Here is a 23,895-nt window from a genome sequence, read left to right as displayed (position 1 = left end):
AAAGGGGGAGGAATATAATTTCAGATTGGTTGTATTCCATTGGGGGAGACTTGTTTGGTATTTCCTGGCACTTGGATGTTTTGTTGTCTACCAAGTTTCGGTAGAGTGGTTGGATTATGATGTTGATCTAGAGATCTTCTCCGGTATGCTCCAACTTGTGGAATTAGTTATTCACGTGTTCCTGATGCGTATCACATTCAGTTGATTCAGGATTTGATGATCCAGATGTTATCATATGTTCTAGCAATACTTTTGGTTACCGGTAAGGGTTTTACTGACAATGCTTTGATGAAGATATTTTGATGAATCCGATAAGTGGTGTTGGTGTGGCTTCTAGAAGGTTATCAGGATGCTGATGGTTATCTTGTTCATGCTCCAGTTGATCAGTGGTTTTGTAGTTAGCACCGTGTTGGTTAACAAATTTGTCCAGTTTTAATTTTATGATGACTGACTCGTGTTACTATTTTTTGTTGAAAGACAAATTGAACCAATAATTGGGTAAATTTATGAATAATTTACCCTCTGCATAAGGGTGCAGCTTCCCGTATGATATTCAATGAATTTTTTAAAATTCTTTCACTTTTAACCAGAAAGCTAGTAAAGGCATTCACATTCATAATTCAACACCACATGAATGCTATAAAGATAAATATTATGTATGTAAACTCACAGACTTACAATCAAAATAACTTCACTTCTCATAAAATTTCCTCTTAGCATAGATCTGATCAAGTCTCGCTCATGTCTCATAGGATAAGGGGGATCAAAACATTCATGCAAAATTAACAATAGACCTACTTATTGAATCTATTCACAAACTTATTAAAGTATAATAACCAAAGAACCAACAAATGCTGCATAAACAAATATATCTCAACAGAGATTTTCTGTTCACATTCAAACACACAAAATTGAAAGTTGTGGAATAAGTATCATTCTATTCACTGATAAAATGTCTTCCTTGAAAATTCAACACCTTCATAAGAAAATAAAGTCTGCTAATCTATATCACCACCAAAATTTCTTGGACCTTATCAAAGTCAAACAAATCAATTTTTATAGCCACAACCTAGCTAATAGTTCATACGGGAAACACAGAAAACAAACCATTTCCACCCCGCAAATTCAGAGAAACCGGTGTTTAAACAGAAAAATAAAACTGTTTTCACAACTAACAATTGAAAAGAGACATCCTAGCATAGAACATTCCTAAGCAATTTTGATAACTGCTTTCTTCTTCCAATCCATGTAAGCAATGACAAAGTGTTGAATGATTGTGCTATGCAGTAGCCCCACACATGTCATTCTTTACTTCCATACTTCCTTCTCATGGCATATTTGCGCTACTTTATCTGAATGCTCATCTAGGTTCTAAATGCATAGGAAAAGAAGGGATTCAGATTTAGACATGAGGCCCAAGTCATTTGAAACCAAGCCCTTGGCTTCTTTGATGTGGTTGATTTTATCTTATAACAACCTTGTTATGACCTCAATTGTTTCTAGAGTTTTTCCATCATCTTTTAAACACTTCAAACCAATGCAAAAAAGCTCATTGTGCATGGAAGATACCAATTCTGCAAGATGCTTCACTAATTTGGCACTCTTCATATGCCTGTCTCACCAACGCATTTCTCCATTGTACATTTCATTGGCATACGTACAGAACATTATCATCCAAGGTAGGAACTGGCTTCTCTAACAAGAACTTCATTATACCATATTTCTATACTTCTCTCATTTGAGCTACCCTTTTCACCCCCTCAACTTCTACATTCTTCCATTTGATAATTTCATTCTCCAATTCCTTTGTTACCTTGTTTGCATCATCATGAACCTTACTCAAGTCCACAAAATATTTCCCTCCTACTTTCTAAATTTAGTCCAGCCAATCTACAACAACGTCTGCCATTAATCTGCATTTTTGAATTTGCTCAATTGCTTTTTGATTGACAGAGGACTTAGGGTCAAAAGATGTAGGAGTCTGAGAAATGGGCTACGGATTAGGATTATTAATGGCCTCAATATATTATGCCATGCTTCTCATTATCTCTTTCATTTCAGACTTATCTTTTTCATCCTTCCAGGATCTTTTCAGCATCTTCTTGGTTGAAACTTCCAAATGTAATGCATCTGCTACGCGAGTTCCTTCCCCTAAGTTCACTTTTTCAACCATGAAATCTTTACTTGTCGGATCAGCCATAGTTTCATTAGTTTTTGGACGGGCAATCTCCGTAGTCCAATTACCTATATTTTCATCAAAATCAATTTTTGATACAGTCTTTAACCTTTTGGCTTTGGAAACCTTTCCCAAACATTTACTGACCATATCTTCAACAGTGATAGATACTGGAACAACGTTCCTTTTCTTACTAGTTAATGTGTTCTCCAACCATGTTGGCCCTGGGGTTGCAAGATATTTGTTTGAACCAATTTCTACCTCCTTTTGATCCCTCACTACTATGGTAGTGTCCACATTCAGGGCTTCACCTACCTGTTGGTTGTCACCCTTATCATCTAAATCATGTCCTCCCACATTTGGATTTGAAAAATAAATATCCATCTCAGGTACGGTCTCATGGTTAATTACTATATCAGTAGGGGAAGATTTTATTCTACTCTTAGTTCTAGAATGAGTGATTCTACTTGTTGTTAAATCTTCTTTTCTCTGTACCCTTTCTATTACCCGCTCACCCTTCTCCTTTTTCCTAGAAGGACCTGCACAAGATGGAACAAGGGGATTAGAAACCAAGGATTTAGTGGGAGAGGTTGAACTTTTTCTTGAACTTCTGCTCAGTCTCCGTTCTCTAAGCCACTTTTCCATTCTTCGTATTACCGAGAACGTCCTGGTTTGACTATGCTCTTCTTCATTCTTTCCCCAATCTATTTATGAAATTACCCCCTTCTGCCTATCATCAACAAACTGGGAATCAAGCAAATCACTTTCATCATCAACAATATTTACAATATTCATCTTTAGACCATAATTCCTAATTTGTTGTACTGAAAGTCTTAAGTGAGCTCTTCTTCGAACCTTATATTCATCCATGCAATCCGCCCAGAAGTCTTCTAGATTTGGTATAAGTTGAAAATCCTTCTTGAGTGTAAGGTAAGCCGCTGCAAACCCCTTAGCATCAAAATCATTTTTGGGAGTATACAATTGAAAGTTGAGCTTCTTGAACTCTAATTCTAAATTCAGGGCATCCTAGACATTATTACAGGTGTAATAAGTCAACTCAATGGGGAAAGAAACTCTTGTCCAGTGCTTCGCCCTGTATTTCTTGTCTATATGAGCAAGTTGCCTGCACACTTCAATTAAAACTTGCCTGTCAAAGACATATCTTGGCAATATGAGGCTTTTCTCTTAGGACTTAATATAGCTGAGAAACATGGGATTAAAGTGTTACAAGAAATTGGGGGTTTAGAGTTGATTGTGTCTTAGGTAAGATCCAAATACTCTTCAAAAAATGCAAAACTCAAACAATATAGGAATGTTGTTTGGGATGCCATAGAATTTTTTGATGCATTTACAATTGAATGGGTGGAAAGGAGTAAAAATATAATGGCATATTTCCTTTCTAATGTGGCCTTAAAATAATATGATGAGACACTAGTGGGTGTATCATAAATAGAAATAAAAACTATCCCATCAGTACCGGATAATATAACAAGTTGGTATGTTTTCAAAGATGATATTGATTTGTTAAACTTCTTACAATGAATTGATGGCTATGAATCTCAGATAATTGGTTGTGACTCCTTAGTCCAAGTTGTAATGATAATAAACAGTGTTTGGGAGTGAAGTTGCTCAGTTGAAAATAAATAAGATTCTTAGGGGATTGGTTGCATTAGAAAGGGTATTTGATGTAAATAACTGAAACCTTATGAAAGATTCTCCTACCAAGAATGAGGAGTTAGAAGAGATCAACTTAGGAAATGACACATCTCCAAGAAAAGTTTATATTGGAAAGAGGATAAGTTCTAATATCAGGTCTAGGCTTATAGCACTACTAAGGAAGTATAGGCATGCATTTTCTTGGTACTATGATGATATAAATGTTGGAATGCACTGATACCATCAGTAAACTAAGAGAGGGGGGGGTGTGAATCAATTTACTGACGATAACAAAAATCAATTCAATTATAAACCTTAAACCGGAGTGCAACCCAATGAAGAATATAATATGAAAGCACAACACACATAACACCAATATTTGACATGGAAAACCTAGAAAGGGAGAAACCACAGTGGGAAACCCTACCCACAATCATATGAATACTCTGCAGTAGTATTGTGAATAATTATAATGGGTCTACACATGCAGAAAGGCCAACAACCTAGAGCGCACTTCTCATCACAAAGGGAAGTCTCACTGACTTACAAAATCACCAAACTACAGTCTGGAAAACAATGAATGTTGAAAGTAGCATCTACTAATGCCTGATACAGTTCTGGTTAAGCACTGATGTCTGCTCTGCAATACAAAACCTTTCCAACCTTTACCTGAATGATATGACTTTCTTCACAATTAATCCTTCTCTAATAATTTAGACTTAACCAACCATCGATCTCTAAATTACATGAGCAAGTCACCTATAAATACATATCATCAACCTTATTGATAAGGTTGGCTAAACCCTGAACTCATAAACCCATAATTACAAAGATTACATCATATGATACCACCAGACCAATATTATGATTTACATTACATAGCATGGACCTAAATCAAGTAACCAAACAATTATATCCATCAAGGATTCCACTTAGACCAAAATCCAACATGCTTCACTTGCCGGTAGAAACCCTTAGTGAAAGTTTAACCGGATCCAAATAGGACCACCATAATAGCACACCATCCAATGCAAAGTTGCCAAATGTTTGGGATATGATCAAGAAGCACAAACATGAAAGAAACCAATTTCATAAGCCGGACCCAAAATCCACTGACCAAGTCACCAAAATAGCATACCGGTAAAGCTAAACGGGAACGTCAGAAGCCAATAACTGGAAATACCAAAAGTGATAACTAAATCATGAAACCACTAGAATATAGCAAGATCATAGACACTGGAATAAGAATCCAAAATCGATTTTAGAGGTATGATCATACCGATCAGAATCACAACCAAAACCAAAATGATCACCAAGACTAACCGGGATAGTCTCCAACTGGGATACAGTGTCGACATCAATGACAATACTTAGCCAAATCCAACATATTGCCAACAATAAAAACCTATAGGGAGGATCTTTTCCAGCATGAGATCCCCTTGAAACTAGATACCAAACCTTTTAGGCAAAAGAAGAGACCACATAAACCCAACTTTAGCCCGTAAAGTGCAAAATGAGCTCACTAAATTAAGGGATGGGGGAATTATAAAACCTATTAGACAATCAACTTGTGTCTCAAATTTGGTCCCTATTAAGAAGAAAAATGAAGACATTAGACTGTGTGTGGATTTTAGAAACTTGAACATCTCATCTTTAAAAGACAACTATCCACTGCTCAACATGGAAGCTATGCTACATAAGGTTATTGGCTGTGAGCTTCTATCCATGATGGATGGGTTTTCAAGTTATAATCAAGTCAAGGTGAAAGAATCAAAGAAATATAAGAGATCATTGTTGAACAAGGTCAACAAGCTGATTGCAGGTGTTTTTGTTGTGTTATGGGGAGAAGATGAGGTGTGGTCGATGTCACGTCATGTCCTCAACCACATGTTTTGTGCTATTGTCACAAGGGGAGTGTTTCTAGTTTTGAAAAGCAAGAAGACAAGCGAGGTTGGCAGTTGGTTACCCTACCATTTTCCATTATTGTCAAAGGGCGAGAAGTTGAGAAAAGTTGACATAAATGCAAAAGGGGGAGATTGTTGGCATTAGATTGTCATTAATGTCAGCAATTGATGTGATGCATGGGACAAAGATGGGATTTGTTGAGTTTCTTAGAGGAAGAGAGGAAGATTAGTAGATTGGATGTAGAGGTAAAAGGCAATGATTTTTGTAGTATATTAATCCCACTATGTTATCCATATTTAACATATCAATGTTTATTACCACATATGTAGTCAGAGAACAAAGGGTGGTTGTTATTTCTCATGTCAATATCTTGCGTTGACTAAGGTTGTTGGCAAAAAGAAGAGTAGACACCACACTGTGTTTTGTTGGCATTATACACTCTAATGAGAATTGAAGGTGTTTCCATTGATGGCAACCTTGAAACCTTGTGGAAACCTTCAGGCAACCTTGTAGCATTCATTTGGTAAACCACCGATAGGCACCGACACCGATAGACACTTCACCAGCAGTGACAACAATATATACCGGCACCCTAGCCAACATGAACAAACTTTTGTTTATTGTATTTAATTATAAATATCTTTTGTAAAGACGACATGGGATATTGTAATAGACTCATATATGTATGAGATCTTGTAAATCATTTTGATATGGACATATGATGGATATGGTAGAAGTGATGAGCGAATAAGGTTATGGTTATAGTATGAGCTTAAACTGGTACTGAACCTGGCATAACAGATCCTGAATTGTAGCAGTACATTATATTGGATTCTCATAATCCATTTTGTAAGTTAGTGAGACTTCTACATTGTAGATTGAGCAGTGAGCTCTAGGCAGTTTGCCTTCCTACATGTGCATACACTACATTGTAAGTAATGTCCATTCATTGGCCAGTGAGTGAATATTGTGGGTCACAAATCCTACTGAGGTTTTTCCCACACCGGATTTCCTCGTTAAAAATCTTGTGTTATGGTGTATTTTCTATGTTATCTTTATTGTTCCTATTTACTGCATTAATTATTATTTACTGGTACACTGTTTTGGAATGTAAAATACTTTATAAGGTCAAATATTCTATCAATCGGTTAGATACTGATTCACCCCCCCCTCTCAGTATCTTTGAGACTATCATTAATCCTAACAAATTGTATCAGAGCCTGGTCCTCTATTTTCAAAAGTCTAATAGCTTGAGGAAGATTCTGACACCGGTACAGATGGAAAACTTAAGAAAGCAATTAGAAGGAGCTCTTGCGGACTATGATGTAGAGAAGTTGAAGAATATCAAACTTAAAGATGACCTGAGAACTACATAGGAATTCATTCAAGGACTTTAGGAGAATCTTACTATTGCTAGAAATAAAATAAAAGAACTTCATGAGAAGATACCGAGTGATGATGATGAAAAGGAAACTCTTAATGATCTTGTGAACAAATTGAGGCAAGAAAATAGTACTATGAGGAATGAAATGCAAGACATGACTATGAGATTTTGTAAAGACATTGAAGAGAAAAAGAAGAAGGAAGATGACTTGACTAGGAGACTCAATGATGCTGGAAATGAAAACCTAAGACTTAGTCATGAAAATGATATGTTGAAGATAGATTTGATTCACATGCAACATGATAAAACTGAACTTATGAGACAAAAGGAAATTCTGGAAAATGAGTTGGCTACTGCAAATCAACATAAAGAGAAATTCAAGAAAAGTTCAGAAGAACTTGATGATATGCTGAAAAGTTAGAAACCTAATGGAGATGCTAATGGACTTGGATTTGAAGTTGAAGAAAGTTTTGGTACTACAAACAATCATGATCACAGTAAACCTGTAAGACAACCTAATGCTTACAAATTTAATGGGAAACACTTTAACTGTAACAAGTATGGTCATAGAGAAAATCAGTGTAGATCTAGAAATAATCAGAACATTAATGTGTTAGGATTCCCAAAGATACTAAGAGTGGGGGGGGGGTGAATCAATATCTAATCGGTTAAAATATTTTCTGAACTTATTAAATGAATTGCATGCCAAAACAATGTACCAGTAAACCAGAAATAATGCAGTAAATAAGATCAATAACCACAACATAGAAAGCACACCATAACACAATATTTTTAACAAGGAAACTTGGTGTGGGAAAAACCTCAGTAGGATTTGTGACCCACAATATTCACTCATTGGCCAATAAATGAAAATTACTTACAATAGGAGCCTACACATGCAGGAAGGCCAACTGCCTAAAGCTCACTGCTTAAATACAAAAGGAAAGTCTCACTGACTTACAAAAATAGATTATGCAAATCCAATATCATGTACTACTTTGGTTTAGCATCTGCTATGCCAGGTTTAGTACCGGTTTAAGCTCATACAACTTCCATAAACCTTATTCCACAATCTACATTAATATTCGCATCTACCTATTACATTTCATACATACTTACACAAATGATTTACAAGATCTCATACTTATATGAGTCTTATTACAATTTGCCTTTTTGGATTTACAAAAAGATTTTACAATTAAATACAAAATAAAATCTTGTCGGCTAGGGTGCTGGTAAACATCTTTGTCACTGTCGCTACCGGTGTAGAGTCTGTCATGTCATAGGATTGTAAGGTTGCCATCAATGACAATACCTTCAATCACCTACAATTTCTCATTGGACTGTGCATTTGCCAACATAATGCACCCACCAGTCAATGTTCCAAATGCAACAAAATTGGTCAGAATTTAGAAAACTGCAGAATGAATGTAAGATGTTATGTTTGTGGGAGATTTGGGCACTTATCTAATCAATGCAGAACACAAACCGGCATAGGATATGGAAAGGCTATTCAGAAGAATAATGTGACTTGTTATGCTTGTAACAAGATTGGACACATTGCAAAATTTTGTAGAAGTAAGACTTCACTGGCAAATAATAAAGGACCCAGTTTGAAAGGTAAAGAGATGGTAGATGAGGTAAAACAAGAATTTTCAAAATAGTGGATTAGAAAGAGAGATCAGAATGTTGATGAAACTATTCCTTCACCGATAGAACAAAGTATTACTCCATCGACAAGATATTCTTCATCCAACTAAAAAATAACCCTTTGGGGGTATTGCAACAAGTTGAATATCATGCAGTTTACCCTCAGTTAATGGTGAGAAGATGGATTTCTTCTCTACCGACAAATGTGTTAAGTTTCACTTAACCAACAAGCATTCAATGCGGTTGTTGGAAGAAAAAACATTATAAATCATCGGTTTTCCCTCTTTTTCAATTCACCGAGCATTCAAACTTTTAGAGAGCGCGAAATCCAAGCAAAGGCATTCAAGGCGAAGAAGTGAAGTGATTTCTTTCAAGCACTCAACCATTATTAGGTAGCTTAAGGTATTTTTCAATGGCTTCCTCCTCTGCTCCGGAATTTATTGCAAACCCTACTATTGTTACAAATGCCCTAGGCCCATTTTTAAGATCATTCCCGAAATAGCTAAGCAAGATGATTCTATAGGTGCATTTTCAAAAATTCCTAAAGGTGTTTCTTATGCTGAAGACTTTAGAATTTATATTCACTGCAATATTGTGGAATTAGGTTCTGAGGAAGTGCTAAAGATGTTTAAAATTGTTATCTGTGATGAAAATGGAAATGTCAAACCCAAACACAAGGTAATTGAAACTTTAGGTCTTGTGGAAATATTGGACATCCCTGAATTTCCTAAGGAGGTAGTGAGAATTGTCCTTAGCAAGGTTCATGGAGAATTTCTTCGGCTAGATTCAGTTTGCAAAATCACTAAGGAAGCAATTAGGGCAGTGGCAGGTTTACCCTTCGCCAGTAGCAGGCCAAATAAGACTAACAAGGTACCTAACAACACTGTCATAACCTTAACAGGAGCAACATGTGATAGTAGATCCCTGAGAGTAAATGACATGAAGGATGTAAATGTCAGATTCATAAGCATGATCTTAGGCTACAAGACCACACATGCAAACCGACTCAATTCAGTTTCTAGTCTTTGCATTAAAAGTGCTTATGATATGGTGAATACTGATGCAAAAATAGATGTATGTGAGTTGCATGAATTAATAGACAACCTGAAAAAGATAAAAGGAGATAAGAAAGGAACATTTCATTTTGGCAATCTTTTGGTATGTCTTATGTTATATTTCACAAAAGAAGTTCCCAATATTGGAAAGAAATATTTTGGATATGATATACCGGTAGGCAAACAATTGCTAGAAATCTTCACCGACATAGACACTAATAAAGAAAAAAAAATAACTGAGTATTTTAAAACCTTCCAAGCAAAAATGAAAACCAAGGAGAGACTACCACAGAGTGTAGTAGACAAGTACAACAAAGAAATATGTTTTGTGATTAAAAAGGATGAAATGTGGATGGAAGCAGTTCTTCCTAGAACTGTATGGGTAACTGAAATGGGGTATGAAGCAGATGTAAATATTATTGAAACTTATGCTAAAGCCCTATTAGAAGCACCTAGAGAACCCACATAAAAGGTTTCTGGTAATGCAAAAACAATTGAAAGTGGTGTACAAAAATTGAAACAAAGAAAAAAAAGAGAAAAGTACATAAGGAGTGCAACAAAGAAAGTAAAGGAAATAAAAGAAAACATCATGAACATAACTGGAATAAAGGAAAATGACCTAGAAGGATTACAACCGGAGGCACATATCTCACCGGTTGGTACATCATCTGAAAGTGAAATACCTGCTAAGTTTAAGAGAGTTGATAGGAAGAGAAAACCCTCACCGGTACCCTCTCCTTCACCAAAGAAAACAAGGCAGAAGCAACAGGCAATAAGACCACCGAAAAAGAAGTTGACACCAAAGAAGAAACAAAAATAGGTTATACCACCTCTGGATAACTTATTGAGTGAAGTCATTGACGACGAGAATTTATCAAATGTGATCAAACTGTATAATACATTCACTGATGCGGAAAAGGAAAGTATTGAGAACAACATTATTCTACATCTAGACATTTACAAGAAAGTATTAATAGAAGTTGTAGATGATTTGCCTAATGAATTGTACAAAAGGTTAGATGCTGAGAGGATTGCAGTTATGGAGCTAGATAAGAAACTCAAGATTGAAAAACTTCTAGCGATACATCCGGTTAACTCTGTAGAGGAGATTGATGAACTAATTAGTGAAGCTAACAAATTAGTTTTTACAAGTGGTCACCAACATGTAAGGGTAATGGCTGGTAGAGTCAATGAAATTGCAAAGGAAACAACAGACAAGTGGGATATCTTTTTTGTAGAGAAGGAAAAACAAGAAGAGTTGAACAAACCTAAGAAAACTTTCAAGGTTTATCAAAAGGATAGAGGCAAAGGAAAAGGTAAAGTTGGTGGATTACCAAACATAAAAGTAACTGACAACCTACCACCACCTTTGGTTACTACACTGGCAAATACTAAGGACATACCGACTGCTGAAAATGTTGACACACCACATGAGGACACTAACCCTGAGTCATAAATTTTATTCACCATGAACATTGATACTTAGGAAGTGAACATTGTAGTGGACAAGGATAGCACTGAGGTGAAAAATAATATTGCTAACACTGAAAACATTGCAGAGCAGCCGACAAAAAATATTGAGGTTGGAATACAAGCAATGCATACAAAGAAACCTTTGGATAGTGAAACAAATACTAGTAGTGTAGATGCCAGCACAGAGAAACCGACAGAGACAGAGATACCGATAATGGATAACATAGAGAAAACAACAGAGAAATCGGTAGAGGCACAGGTACATGTTGAGATAGCAAAACCGGAAATCACTGAGAAACCCAAACCATTGCTAGTAGAAATGCAAACTTAGACTGATCCACCAGAGGTTGATTCAAGCAAATTGGTTTCTAGTACTGCAAGCACTCAGATAGTAAAGGTAGTTGGTCAGACATCTGGTACTTCATTGAGTGAATTCAGACCTACAAATGTAACAAAGGTACTTTTGGACTCAATAAAGAAGATAATGAATTGTAATGCATTGGCCTATAAGGCAATTGATGACACTATTCATATTCTTAAGATGATTGCACCAAAATGCAATGTAGATAATGTAAAGGATTCTTTAAGTCATCTAGACACATTGTCTAAATTCATTGCTGGAAATATTTTAACAATTGATCAAATAAATGAGGAAACATTCAAAGAGAAAATGGAAAAGGAAAATGAAAAATTCTTTGAGGAAACAATAAAGAAGTGCACGGAGCACATTAACACACTTTTACCGGCACTCAATAACATAATTTTGGAGTACAAGGAATTGTACAGGGACACATGCAAGCCACGTTTGGTAACACGGGATATTGAAAAGAAAATAAGCAAAGTACAAAAAGAGATAGATGATATACTTGATAATATCATTGGTTCATTTGAACCTATATCAGTTATTGAGAAAGAGATAGCAAGATTTGAGGAAAAGATGGAGAAATTAGAGAAAGAGAAAGAAAGGATCAAGGAAAATGCCAGAGAGCTTAAGCACAAACTCAGTCCTAAATTAAAAAACCTTATCTCTCCGAGGAAAGAGATCTCCGAGGCATTAATTCAAGGGCAAAAGTCATCAGAGGAGCATATGCAACATCTCACTAGTACAATCTAAAGAACTGAGGAAACCATGAAGGACAACAATAGATTCATATAGAGTTTAAACTTGGTTTTGGCCAGCATATTTCAGATTGTAACCAACTGGTTACAAACTTCATGGTGAAATTTTGCACTCATTTGACAATTTTTGACAACCTTTGTCATTGATGTCAAAGGGGGAGTAGTGGATAGAGAAAAATGGCTAATCATAGGAGATCATCTGCTCAAGGGAAGCACACATTTTTGGTAAAATCTTGGACTTCATTTTTGGAATAGATTTTTGGATTTTTCTCATGAGTGTTGCCATCAATGCCAAAGGGGGAGGTTGTTGGCATTATACACTCTAATGAGAATTGAAGGTGTTGTCATTGATGAAAACCTTGCAACCTTGTGGAAACCTTCAAGCAACCTTGTGGCATTCATCTGGTAAACCACTGACAGGCACTGACACCGACAAACACTTCATCAGCAGCGGCAACAATGTATACCGACACCCTAGCTGACAGGAGCAAACTTTTGTTTATTGTATTTAATTGTAAATATCTTTTGTAAAGCCAACATGGCATATTGTAATAGACTCATATATGTATGAGATCTTGTAAATCATTTTGATATGGACATATGATGGATATGGTAGAAGTGATGAGCGAATATTAAGGCAGATTTTGTATAAGGTTATGGTTATAGTATGAGCTTTAACCGATATTGAACCTGGCATAGCAGATGCTAAATTGTAGCAGTACATTATATTGGATTCTCATAATCAATTTTGTAAGTTAGTGAGACTTCCATTTTGTAGATTAAGCAGTGAGCTCTAGGAAGTTGGCCTTCCTGCATGTGCAGGCACCACATTGTAAGTAATATCCATTCATTGGCTAGTGAGTGAATATTGTGGGTCACAAATCCCATCAAGGTTTTTCCCACACTGGGTTTCCTTGTTAAAAATCTTGTGTTATGGTGTGTTTTCTATGTTGTCTTTATTTTTCCTATTTATTGCATTAATTCTTATTTACCAGTACACTGTTTTGGAAAGCAAAATACTTAATAAGGTCAAATATTCTATCAACCGGTTAGATACTGATTCACCCCCCCTCTTAGTATCTTTGGGACTATCATTAATCCTAACATGTTTATCACCACAATTATGAAATAGGTATCCCCACTGCAAGCAAGCTAGATAAGTATGGACTCTTCACTAGGCTAATTGGCTTGACTCAGAAAAAGTGTAACAATAATTATAGAACACACTGTTTTTATCACCACTATGATGAATTAGGTAGCTCTGCTACCCCGCACCAATGAAGACTAGATAAAAATGACCTTGTGGGGTAATCAGTTGGTAGAAGTGTTTGTCGCATAAGATCAAATAACATGTTTTTCACCATACCTCACCATCCCACGAGAAGACAGAGTGAAGACAAAAGACTCTATGGGGTAATAACCACAATAATGCAACAAGGTTCCCTGCCATCTCGTAGCGAGGAAGACCAAAGTAAAATGGTCCCATGGGGAAACTGATGAATACTAAGGAGGGGGGGTGAATTAGTATGCCAAAAATCTCTGCACTTAAACACTTTGCAAGAGTAACAGTAAACCGGTAAAACAATTTAGCAGACAAACCGGTTAACACACATGCAAACCAAATAGCTAATAATGCATTCACCCATAGAAGAAAAAACACCATAACACAAGAGATTTTGACATGGAAACCCAAATGGGAAAAACCACGGTGAGATGGAACTCACAAGTAACTATCTGCAAAATAGGAACCAAACCGGTTAAGGTCTTACAATGTTCTTTACCAGAACAGATCCTATTAGGAATCTCAATCTCTGTTAGGAGATAAGTCTGATTAAAGACTACCTTGCTAGAGGATTTTAGATCCACAGATGTGAACCACCTTGTTAGAGGATTTACAAAAGGCTTTTGGGCCTACCCAGTTAAGTGCTACAGACTTGTCAAAGATGTGAGTAATCAACAAGTGTTTGATCTAGCTAATAGCATAGACTACTCGGTTAGATCCTTGATAGCTCATTCCTAATGCATTCCAGCATTACTTCAGTCTTCTACACATTCATATTCTCTCCAGCTCCTCAACCACCTTAAACCCTAGAAACAACATAAACTTTCGCTACAGCGACATCAACAACCTAAAACCCTAGACATGATGTCCTTATAAAGGAATCTGGTTTCATGTCGGTCCAATAGGATTACTTTACAATTTCCTAGGTTTAATGAACTTGGACATACTTGGTAACATGAAACAAAAAGAACCATTAAAGTGTCGGCACAGTCAAACAATCAATGGATGGTAACTCATCACAAAATGACGGTTGGTAACTCATTACAGAGTATTACCGGTTCATACAATATACCAGTTATCGGTTTGTCAAAAATGAAGACAGGTAAAAATGTGTTATGCCACTTTAATTTCTCGTACTGCTTGGGATCCACAAACTGCTTGGGGTCAACATGCCACTTCAGACTGGGAAACACATTCTTCAAAACACCAATAGTCTAAAGACTATAATACAACATTCCGGTTGGAACAAATACCGGTTGTGCTCTAACTCATACATATAAAGGGGATCTCAATGCAAGTGTGTGTCCATCAATGACAATCACAACATAAACATCAAAAATGCCAACAATCTCCCCTTTTGGCTTTGATGGCAACACTTAGGAAAATAAAATTTTGACATCTAAGTGTTTTACAACAAAATCATGCCATTAGCAAAATTGCTCCCCCTAAGCATATACACTATCCCTTTAACAATACAATGTATAACAATTTTGCATATAGAGCATAAACATTGAGACATTTAGAGCATATATCAAAATTTTGATTACCATATACTTCTCTCAAATAGAATTCTTCTCCCCCTTTGCCAACAATGACAAAGTACAGCTGAACAACCCTGTTTTCATTTGATATTAAAATAATAAAAGTTTATGACAATAAGGAATAATACTTGTCAAAAACAGATTTAAAGTCTCGCAAGAATTGTTTCATCGATAAAGACCAGGACTCAAGTAGGGAAGTGGCTACTTCTTTCTCTGTCTACATCTAGGAGACCTGTTCTTCCATGGCATCAATTGTGCTCATCTCCTATGTCACTGTTAAGGCATCTAGATTCAGATAGCACTTCTGAAGAATTTGCAGACGTGGGAGTAGAACTAGTTGTAGCTCCTGCAAATCTCTAGACCAGGTGTTGATCTCTTGCTCCATTTTTGCTGACTGGATGTGAAACTGGTGAATGGTTTGCCCATAAGTTGTAAAGGAATCATAAGGTGGCTTGAATGTGCTCATGTAGGACTGGAAGTCCATTTGAAGCTTTTGTTTCTGAGCTAGCAAATTGTCATAGAACAAATGGGGTTTGCAGATCTTGCTAAGTAGCAGATTCCCTTCATCCAGAGTGTCCCTTATATCCTTTTGTTCTTTTTTCAGTTTAGACTGGATCTCATTCAACTTCTTCACTAGAGCTATATTAAGAGCTTTTTGATGCTCCTTCTTGACATTTGCCTCTACTTCCTCTTCTAGGCTCTGCACCTGATCATCCACTACTGTGCATAGGAGATTTAGTTTGGCCAATGATGATTCAGTGCACGGAAGGTTAGTACCGGGTATCAAACTGATAAGAGTGTCCACAGCCGCTTGAATTACATCCTGCTCCTTCTTCCTTCGAATGTTTTCAAGCTATTCTTGCGCAACTTTGATGCTCTGCATCAGCTCCGTTTCACTTGCAGACTAGAGGTCAATAGGACTGGTGAGGTCAGCCAGTTTGGCTTGAGTACCTGTTGCCTTTGGAGTCTCTATCTAGGTGTTGTTTGCCACTTCTCTTTCCTTATCCTCTTCTTCTTTTTTCTTCTTCGCTTCTCTTTTCTTCTCCTCTTCTTTGTCCTCAGCCTTTTTCTTCTCCGCTTCTCCCCTCTTCTCCTCTTCCTTTTCTTCTTCTTCCTTCTTCTTTTTCTGTGCTTCCTTCTTCTTCTCCTGTTCCTTGTCTTCCTCTTCCTTCTTCTTTTTCTCAGCTTCCTTCCTTTTTCCCTCTGCCTTATCTTCATCTGCTTTTTCTTTTTTGCTTCCTTTCACTTCTCCTCTTCCTTTCTCTTCTTCTCATCCTCTTCCTCTTTCTTCTTACTTGCATCTTCTTGTTTCTTTTTCTCTTCTTCATCCTTATTCTTCTTCTCCTCTTCATCTTTCTTCTTCTTCTCTTCTTCGTCCTTTTTCTTCTTCTCTTATTCATCCCTTTTCTTCTGCTCTGCCTATTCCCTTGTCGCTTCCTATCTATCCTCGGCTTGCTTATCAACCTATTTAGCCTATTGTTCCCTTCCTGTTGCCTCAGATGGTGTTTCCTGAGTAACATATTCTACATCCAGGGCATCGACATCAATAGTTTTGACCGGTTCATCAACCGGATTTCCTTCATCATCAAGTACTTCATCCGGTTTGTATATAACTGGTTCTTTCTCAGCTTGCTGGTTGGCTTCAGCAACTCGATTCATCTTCAAAGCTTCTAGAGCATGGGTGTGTGTATCCTTAGCACTTCTTTACCCTTCCCTTCCAGTAACAAGAGTCTTCTTCTTCTCATGAAGAAAAGACCTTTGTATTTGTTCATTACATCAAACAGTTCCGAATTTGATACATCAGGAAAATGTTCAGCAAAAACTTTTTCTCTCATTTCCTGTTCCTGCTCTATGGCAATGCGCCATTTATTATCTAAGGACTTATACAAAGAATCCAGTGTTTCAGATCTAATTTCTAAAGGCGACCAGTCATTAAAACATAATAACTGATTTATTTCCTTTTCAACAGCTTCCTTTTCATCATCATTATGTTGGCATATGCACACTCCAATGAGACATTTTATGTGATTGAAGGTTTTATCATTGATGGCAACCTTGCAATCCTATGGCACCGACAAAGGCATCATACCGGCATCAGCAGATCACACTCTACAATGGCACTCACGACACCAGCACCGACACAAAGAAAAGAAGTATACTGGCACAGAGGCCGACAGGATTTTGTTATATTATATTTTGTTTATATTGTAAAAACTTTGTAAGCTAACTTGGAAAATTGTAAAATGACTCTTATATATAAAAGAGATCATTGTAGACATTTGGTAATGAGTGAGGAAGCATTAAGGAAAAATATTAGAGAGACCTATTATGTGAAATATAGGCTAAGGGTTTATGTAAGAAGTAGAGCAACAACTGGTACTGGATCAGGCATTATAGATGCTATTGTAAAGTAGTACAAGATATTGGATTTGTATCATCCTCATTGTAAGTCATGAGACTTCCCATTGAGTCATGAGCTCTAGGCAGTTGGCCTTCCTGCATGTGCAGGCCCCTATTGTAAGTAATATTCTCTTATTGGCCAGTGAATGAATATTGTGGGTCACAAATCCCACCGAGGTTTTTCCCACACCGGGTTTCCTTGTTAAAACCTTGTGTTATGGTGTTCTTTTCATGTGGATGTTCTTAATTCTGTTTATTGCATTATTTCTTGCATACCGGTACACTATTATAATATGTTCTGCATGTTTTAATTCAAGAAATTCTACTCACTGGTTAGATACTGATTCACCCCCCCTCTCAGTATCTGTGGGATTCCTAACAATTGGTATCAGAGCATGGTCCTCTATTTTTAGAAGCCTAACAGCTTGAGGAAGATCTTGACACCGGTAAAGATGGAGAATGTGATGAAGCAACTTGAAGGAGCTCTTACAGACTATGATGTAGAGAAATTGAAAAATATCAAACTAGAAGATGATTTAAGGGCAGCTCAGGATATCATTCAGGCACTTCAAGAAAAATTTACTGTTGCAAGAAATAAGAGAAGAGAACTTTGTGAAAAATTGCAAAATGAGAATGATGAAAAGGAATCACTTAATGATATGATAAGCAAGTTGAAACAAGAGAACATGACAACAAAGAATGAGATGCAGGATATGACTATGAGATTTTGTAAAGAGACTGAGGATAGGAAGACGAATGAAGAAGAATTGACCAGAAGACTAAGTGATGTAGCAAATGAGAACACAAGACTTAGCTATTAAAATGAAATGTTGAAGACAGATTTGATGCATACTCAGAATGACTCAAATGAACTGATGAGACAAAAAGAAGTCTTAGAAAGAGAACTAGAAACTGCAAATCAACATAAAGAAAAATTCAAGAAAAGCTCAGAGGAACATGACACCTTGCTGAAGAATCAAAAACCTAAAGGTGACACTTCTGGAATTGGCTTTGAAGTTGGTGAAAGCTCTGGTACTACAAATACTCAGGATCATAGCAAACCAATAAGACAACCTAATGCTTATAAATTCAATAGAAAATGCTTTAACTGTAATAAGTATGGTCATAGAGCAAATGAATGTAGATCTAGAAATTATCAGAATATCAGCACACCCACTGGTCAATGTTCTAAATGCAACAAAGTTGGTCACAACTCTGAAAATTGCAGAATGAATGTGAGATGTTATGTTTGTGGAAGATTTGGACATTTATCTAATCAATGCAGAACACAAACCGACATAGGTTATGGGAAAGCTATTTAGAAGAATAATTTATCTTGTTATGCATGTAACAAGATTGGGCATATTGCAAAATTCTATAGAAGTAAAGGAACACCGGTAGACAACAAAAGTTCTAGCTTGAAAGGTAAAGAAAAGGTTGAAGAGGTTAAGCAAGAATTCTCAAAATAATGGATTAGAAAAGCTGATCTAAATATTGGGAATACTCCTGCACCGGTAGAACAAATCAATGCTTCACCGGAAGGATAGATTGATGCTTCACCGGCAGGACAGAGCAGTGCTCCACTGGCAGGAAGTTATTCATCTAATTGAAGAAAGTTTCCTTGAGGGTTTGGCAATCTAATGACACATGTGCTCTTATTCCCTTGGTTAGAGATAAGAAGTTGAAAATTACTTTTCACCGACAGACAATGTTAAGAGAATACTTAATTGGCATGCATTTAATGTGGTAGATGGCAAAAAGACACTATAAAATTAAGGTTTTGGCTCCATTCCATTTCACCGAGATTTCATACCTATGAAGAGCGTGAAGATTCCAAGCTAAGGCATTTCAAGCAAGAGGCAAGAACACTCCAAGCATTCATCCATCCTAAAGATAGTAAAAGGTATTTAATCATGGCATCCACCTCTGCAATTGAATATATAGAAAACCCTACTATTGTCTAAGTGATAAAAAGATCTAGGCCCGTATTTCAGTTAGTTCCCGAGGTAGCAAAGAAAGATGATACTTTAGGTGCTTTTTCTCAAATTCCCAAGGGAGTTGTTTACGCTGAAGACCCTAGAATTTACATCCACTGCAACATTGAGGAACTAGGAGATGAAGAGATTAAAACCATGTTTAAAACTATGATATGTGATAAAACCGCCAATGTAAAAGATGAACACCAGATCATTGAAACCCTAGGATTTACAGAGATCCTTAGCATTCCTGAATTCCCCAAGGATGTGATTAGGATAGTCTTAAGTAGGGTACATGGTGAATTTTTCTGGTTAGATGCGGTCCACAAAATCACTAAGGAAGCTGTAAAAGCTGTCACAGGGTTACCGACCACCGGTAAAAGGCCAGATAAAACCAAGAAGGTATCCAATGACCTAGTTACAAACCTAACTGGTGCAACATTTGACAAAAGGTCCCTAAGAGTTAATGATGTAATAGACATTAATGTGAGATTTATCAGCATGATATTAGGGTATAAAGCTACTCATGCAAATAGACTCAATTCAGTTTGAAGCTTATGCAATAAGAGTTCTTATGATATGGTCACAGATAATGCAAAGATTGATATATGTGAGTGGTTAAAGGATGAATTAATTGACAACCTTGGAAAGATTAAGAAGGACAAGAAAGGAACTTTCAGGTTTGGAAATCTATTAGTATGTCGCATGCTACATATAACAAAATAGGTTCCCGGTATAGGCTACAAAAACTTGGATATGATATACCGGTAGGTAAACAGTTAATAGAACTATTCAATAACATGGGAGAAAACAAGGAAAACAATATTCATGACTTCTTTCAAGCATTAAAGGCCAAGATGAAGAAAATAATCAGGTTATCACAAAAGATTGTCGACAAATACAAAGATAAAATATGCTTTGTAATCAAGAAGGATGAAATCTGGATGGAAGCAATCATCCCTAGGACAGTTTGGGTAACCGAGATGGGCTATGAAACAGATGATCATATAATTGAAACATATGCTAAAGCACTTCTAGAAGCCCCCAAAGAACCTAAGGAAGAAATATTTGGTAGTGCAGAAACTATTGAAAGCCAAATACAATCAAAGAAAAGAGTGAAAAAGGTTGAGGTAGTTGTAAGGAAAGGTTCCAGACAAGCAAAGGCCATCAAAGAAGATGTGTTGAAGAAAACCGGTGTAATAGAGGATGAGTTAGTAGCTCCACAACCTGAAACTCACCTATCACCGGTAGGTACTTCTTCGAGGAGTGACAAGCGTGGAACTTTCAAAAGAGTTGTAAGGAAAAGAGATCCCTCACTGACAACCACACCCTCAACCAGGAGGGCAAGACAAAAACAACAAGCAGTGAGATCTCCGGTAAGAAAGGCTACACCAAAGAAGAAGAAACTGACACCCAAAAAGAAGAAGAGGACAAACAAAGACTTGGCCCCTCTTGATATACTGCTGAATGAAATTACAGAGGAAGGTAAATTGAAAATATAGAGAAAATATATGACACTTTAACAGCTGATGAAAAAGAACAAGTTGAAAATAGTGTTATATTGCATATGGATATGTATAAGAAGTTTTTGATGGAAGTAGTAAATGAAATTCCAAATGAACTGTTTAAGAGACTGGAAGCAAGAAGACAAGTAGTAATAGAACTGGACAAGAAAATAAAGATTGAAAAGCTAGTTGTTGTTTATTCAGTAAACTCACCCAAAGAAATTGATGACCTAATTGCTCAAGCCAACCGATCAGTATTTTCTACTACACACCGGCACATTTCTTTAATGGTTGGAAGAGTTAATGAGGTGACCGAGGAAACAGAAAATGGATGGGATATATTCCTAGTTGAAAAAGAAAAACAAGAAGAATACAGGAACCCCAAACCCATAAAAGTTTATCAGAAAGATAGAGACAAGGGTAAAGGTAAAGTTGGTGGACCACCTAGTATCAAGGTTAGAGGCAACTTACCCCCACCTCCTTTGATTACTCCACTGGTAAAAACAACAGCTACAAAAGATCAACCGGCAATTGAGAATATGGATGTATAAGATGGTAATACTATTCCTAAAGTCTTATATACTGTGGATGTTGATACTCAAAAGATCAACATAGTGGTAGACAAAGATACAGCTGATAAGACTGACATGGCTAGTGAGCCTCAGGTAGCTGAGCAAACTGAAAACACACAGGAGAAACCACCAGAAGACAAAGAGCAACAGGTAGAGACTTAGACTGAGACAATGCAACAAAAAAAGCAAAAGGCTTTGGAACAGGAACAACAACAACAGGAACAGGAACATAAGGAAATAGTGCCACCGGAAACTGGAGAAATAGAAAAACCATTGCTTAAAGAAATGCAAACACAAACAGACCTACCAGAGGTCAATACAAGCTTGGTTATTTCCACTGGTACTCAGATTGTTGGTTCATCATCAGGCTACAAATCAACTAATGTGACTGAGGTATTATTAGATTCAATCAAAAAGATAACAGACTGCAGCTCACAAGCTTACAAGGAAATTGATGATACCATACCAATTTTGAAGGTAATTGCTCCTAACTGTAATATAGACAATAAATATTCTTTAGGACAACTTGACACACTATGTAAATATATCACATAAAACATTGAGAAAATAAAGGAAGAGTCATTGAAAGCTAAAGTAGAAATTGAAAAACAGAAATTCTTTGATGAGCAAATAAAGAAGTGTAATAGAGATTTTGACACACTTCTACCGGAATTGTGTAATTTATTGAAAGAGTACAAAACTCTGTACAAAGACACCTGTAAGACAAACTTTTTGACTGTAGATATAGACAAAAAGATGAGCAAGGTACAGGATGAGATCAATAAACTTGTAGATAATTTTTTTAACTCACTTGATACACTATCAGTTTTTGAGGAGAAGATAACAAATTTTGAAGAAGATTTACTTAAATTGGAAAGAGAGAGAGAAAGAATAGTGAATAAGGAAAAACATTTGAGATTAAAACTAAGTCCAAGATTGGACTATCTAGCATCACTACGGAAGGAAGTATCTGAAGCACTAATACAGGGATAGAAAATACCGACAGAGCATTTGCAGCATCTCATCGATACAGTGAAGAGAACAGAGATAGCAATAAAGGATATCAAGAAGTTTATGGATAGTATAAACTTGATTTTGGGAGATCTTTTTCAAATTGTAACCACCTAGTTACAAGGTTGAAACTACAAACTCTACTGACATCTTGACAACCTTTGTCATTGATGCCAAAGGGGGAGTAGTGGGATGAGAAAATTCAATATCATAGGAATCATATGCTCAGGGGGAGCACACACATTTTTGGTAACATTTTTTTGACTTCACATTTTTTGATACATTTTTGAAATTTCTCATGAGTGTTGCCATCAATGCCAAAGGGGGAGATTGTTGGCATATGCACACTTCAATGAGACATTGTATGTGATTGAAGGTTTTGTCATTGATGGGAACCTTGCAATCCTATGGCACTGACAAAGGCATCATACTGACATCAGTAGATCACACTCTACACCGGCACTTAGGACACTGACACTGACACAAAGAAAAGAAGTATACTAGCATAGAGGTCGATAGGATTTTGTTATATTATATTTTGTTTATTATTGTAAAAACTTTGTAAGCCGACTTGGCAAATTGTAAAATGACTCTTATATATAAAAGAGATCATTGTAGACATTTGGTAATGAGTGAGGAAGCATTAAGGAAAAATATTAGGCAGACCTATTATGCGAAATATAGGCTAAGGGTTTATGTAAGAAGCAGAGAAGCAACAGGTACTGGATCAGGCATTATAGATGCTATTGTAAAGCAATAAAAGATATTGGATTTGTATAATCCTCATTGTAAGTCAGTGAGACTTCCCATTGAGCAGTGAGCTCTAGGCAGTTGGCCTTCCTGCATGTGCAGGCCCCTATTGTAAGTAATATTCTCTTATTGGCCAGTGAGTGAATATTGTGGGTCACAAATCCCACCAAGGTTTTTCCCACACCAGGTTTCCTCATTAAAACCTTGTGTTATGGTGTGCTTTTCATGTGGATGTTCTTAATTCTATTTATTGCACTATTTCTTTCATACTGGTACACTATTATAATATGTTATGCATGTTTGAATTCAAGAAATTCTACTCACCGGTTAGATACTAATTCACCCCCCCCCTCTCAGTATTTGTGGGATTCCTAACACATTAAAGTCATCAAAATACTCAATTAAATCATGTAGCAATTTTCTCCTAATATTCTTTATTG

This window comes from Cryptomeria japonica, chromosome 8, assembly GCF_030272615.1.
Source record: "Cryptomeria japonica chromosome 8, Sugi_1.0, whole genome shotgun sequence".
NCBI lineage: Eukaryota > Viridiplantae > Streptophyta > Pinopsida > Cupressales > Cupressaceae > Cryptomeria > Cryptomeria japonica.
Note: the sequence above shows the minus strand (reverse complement) of the source record.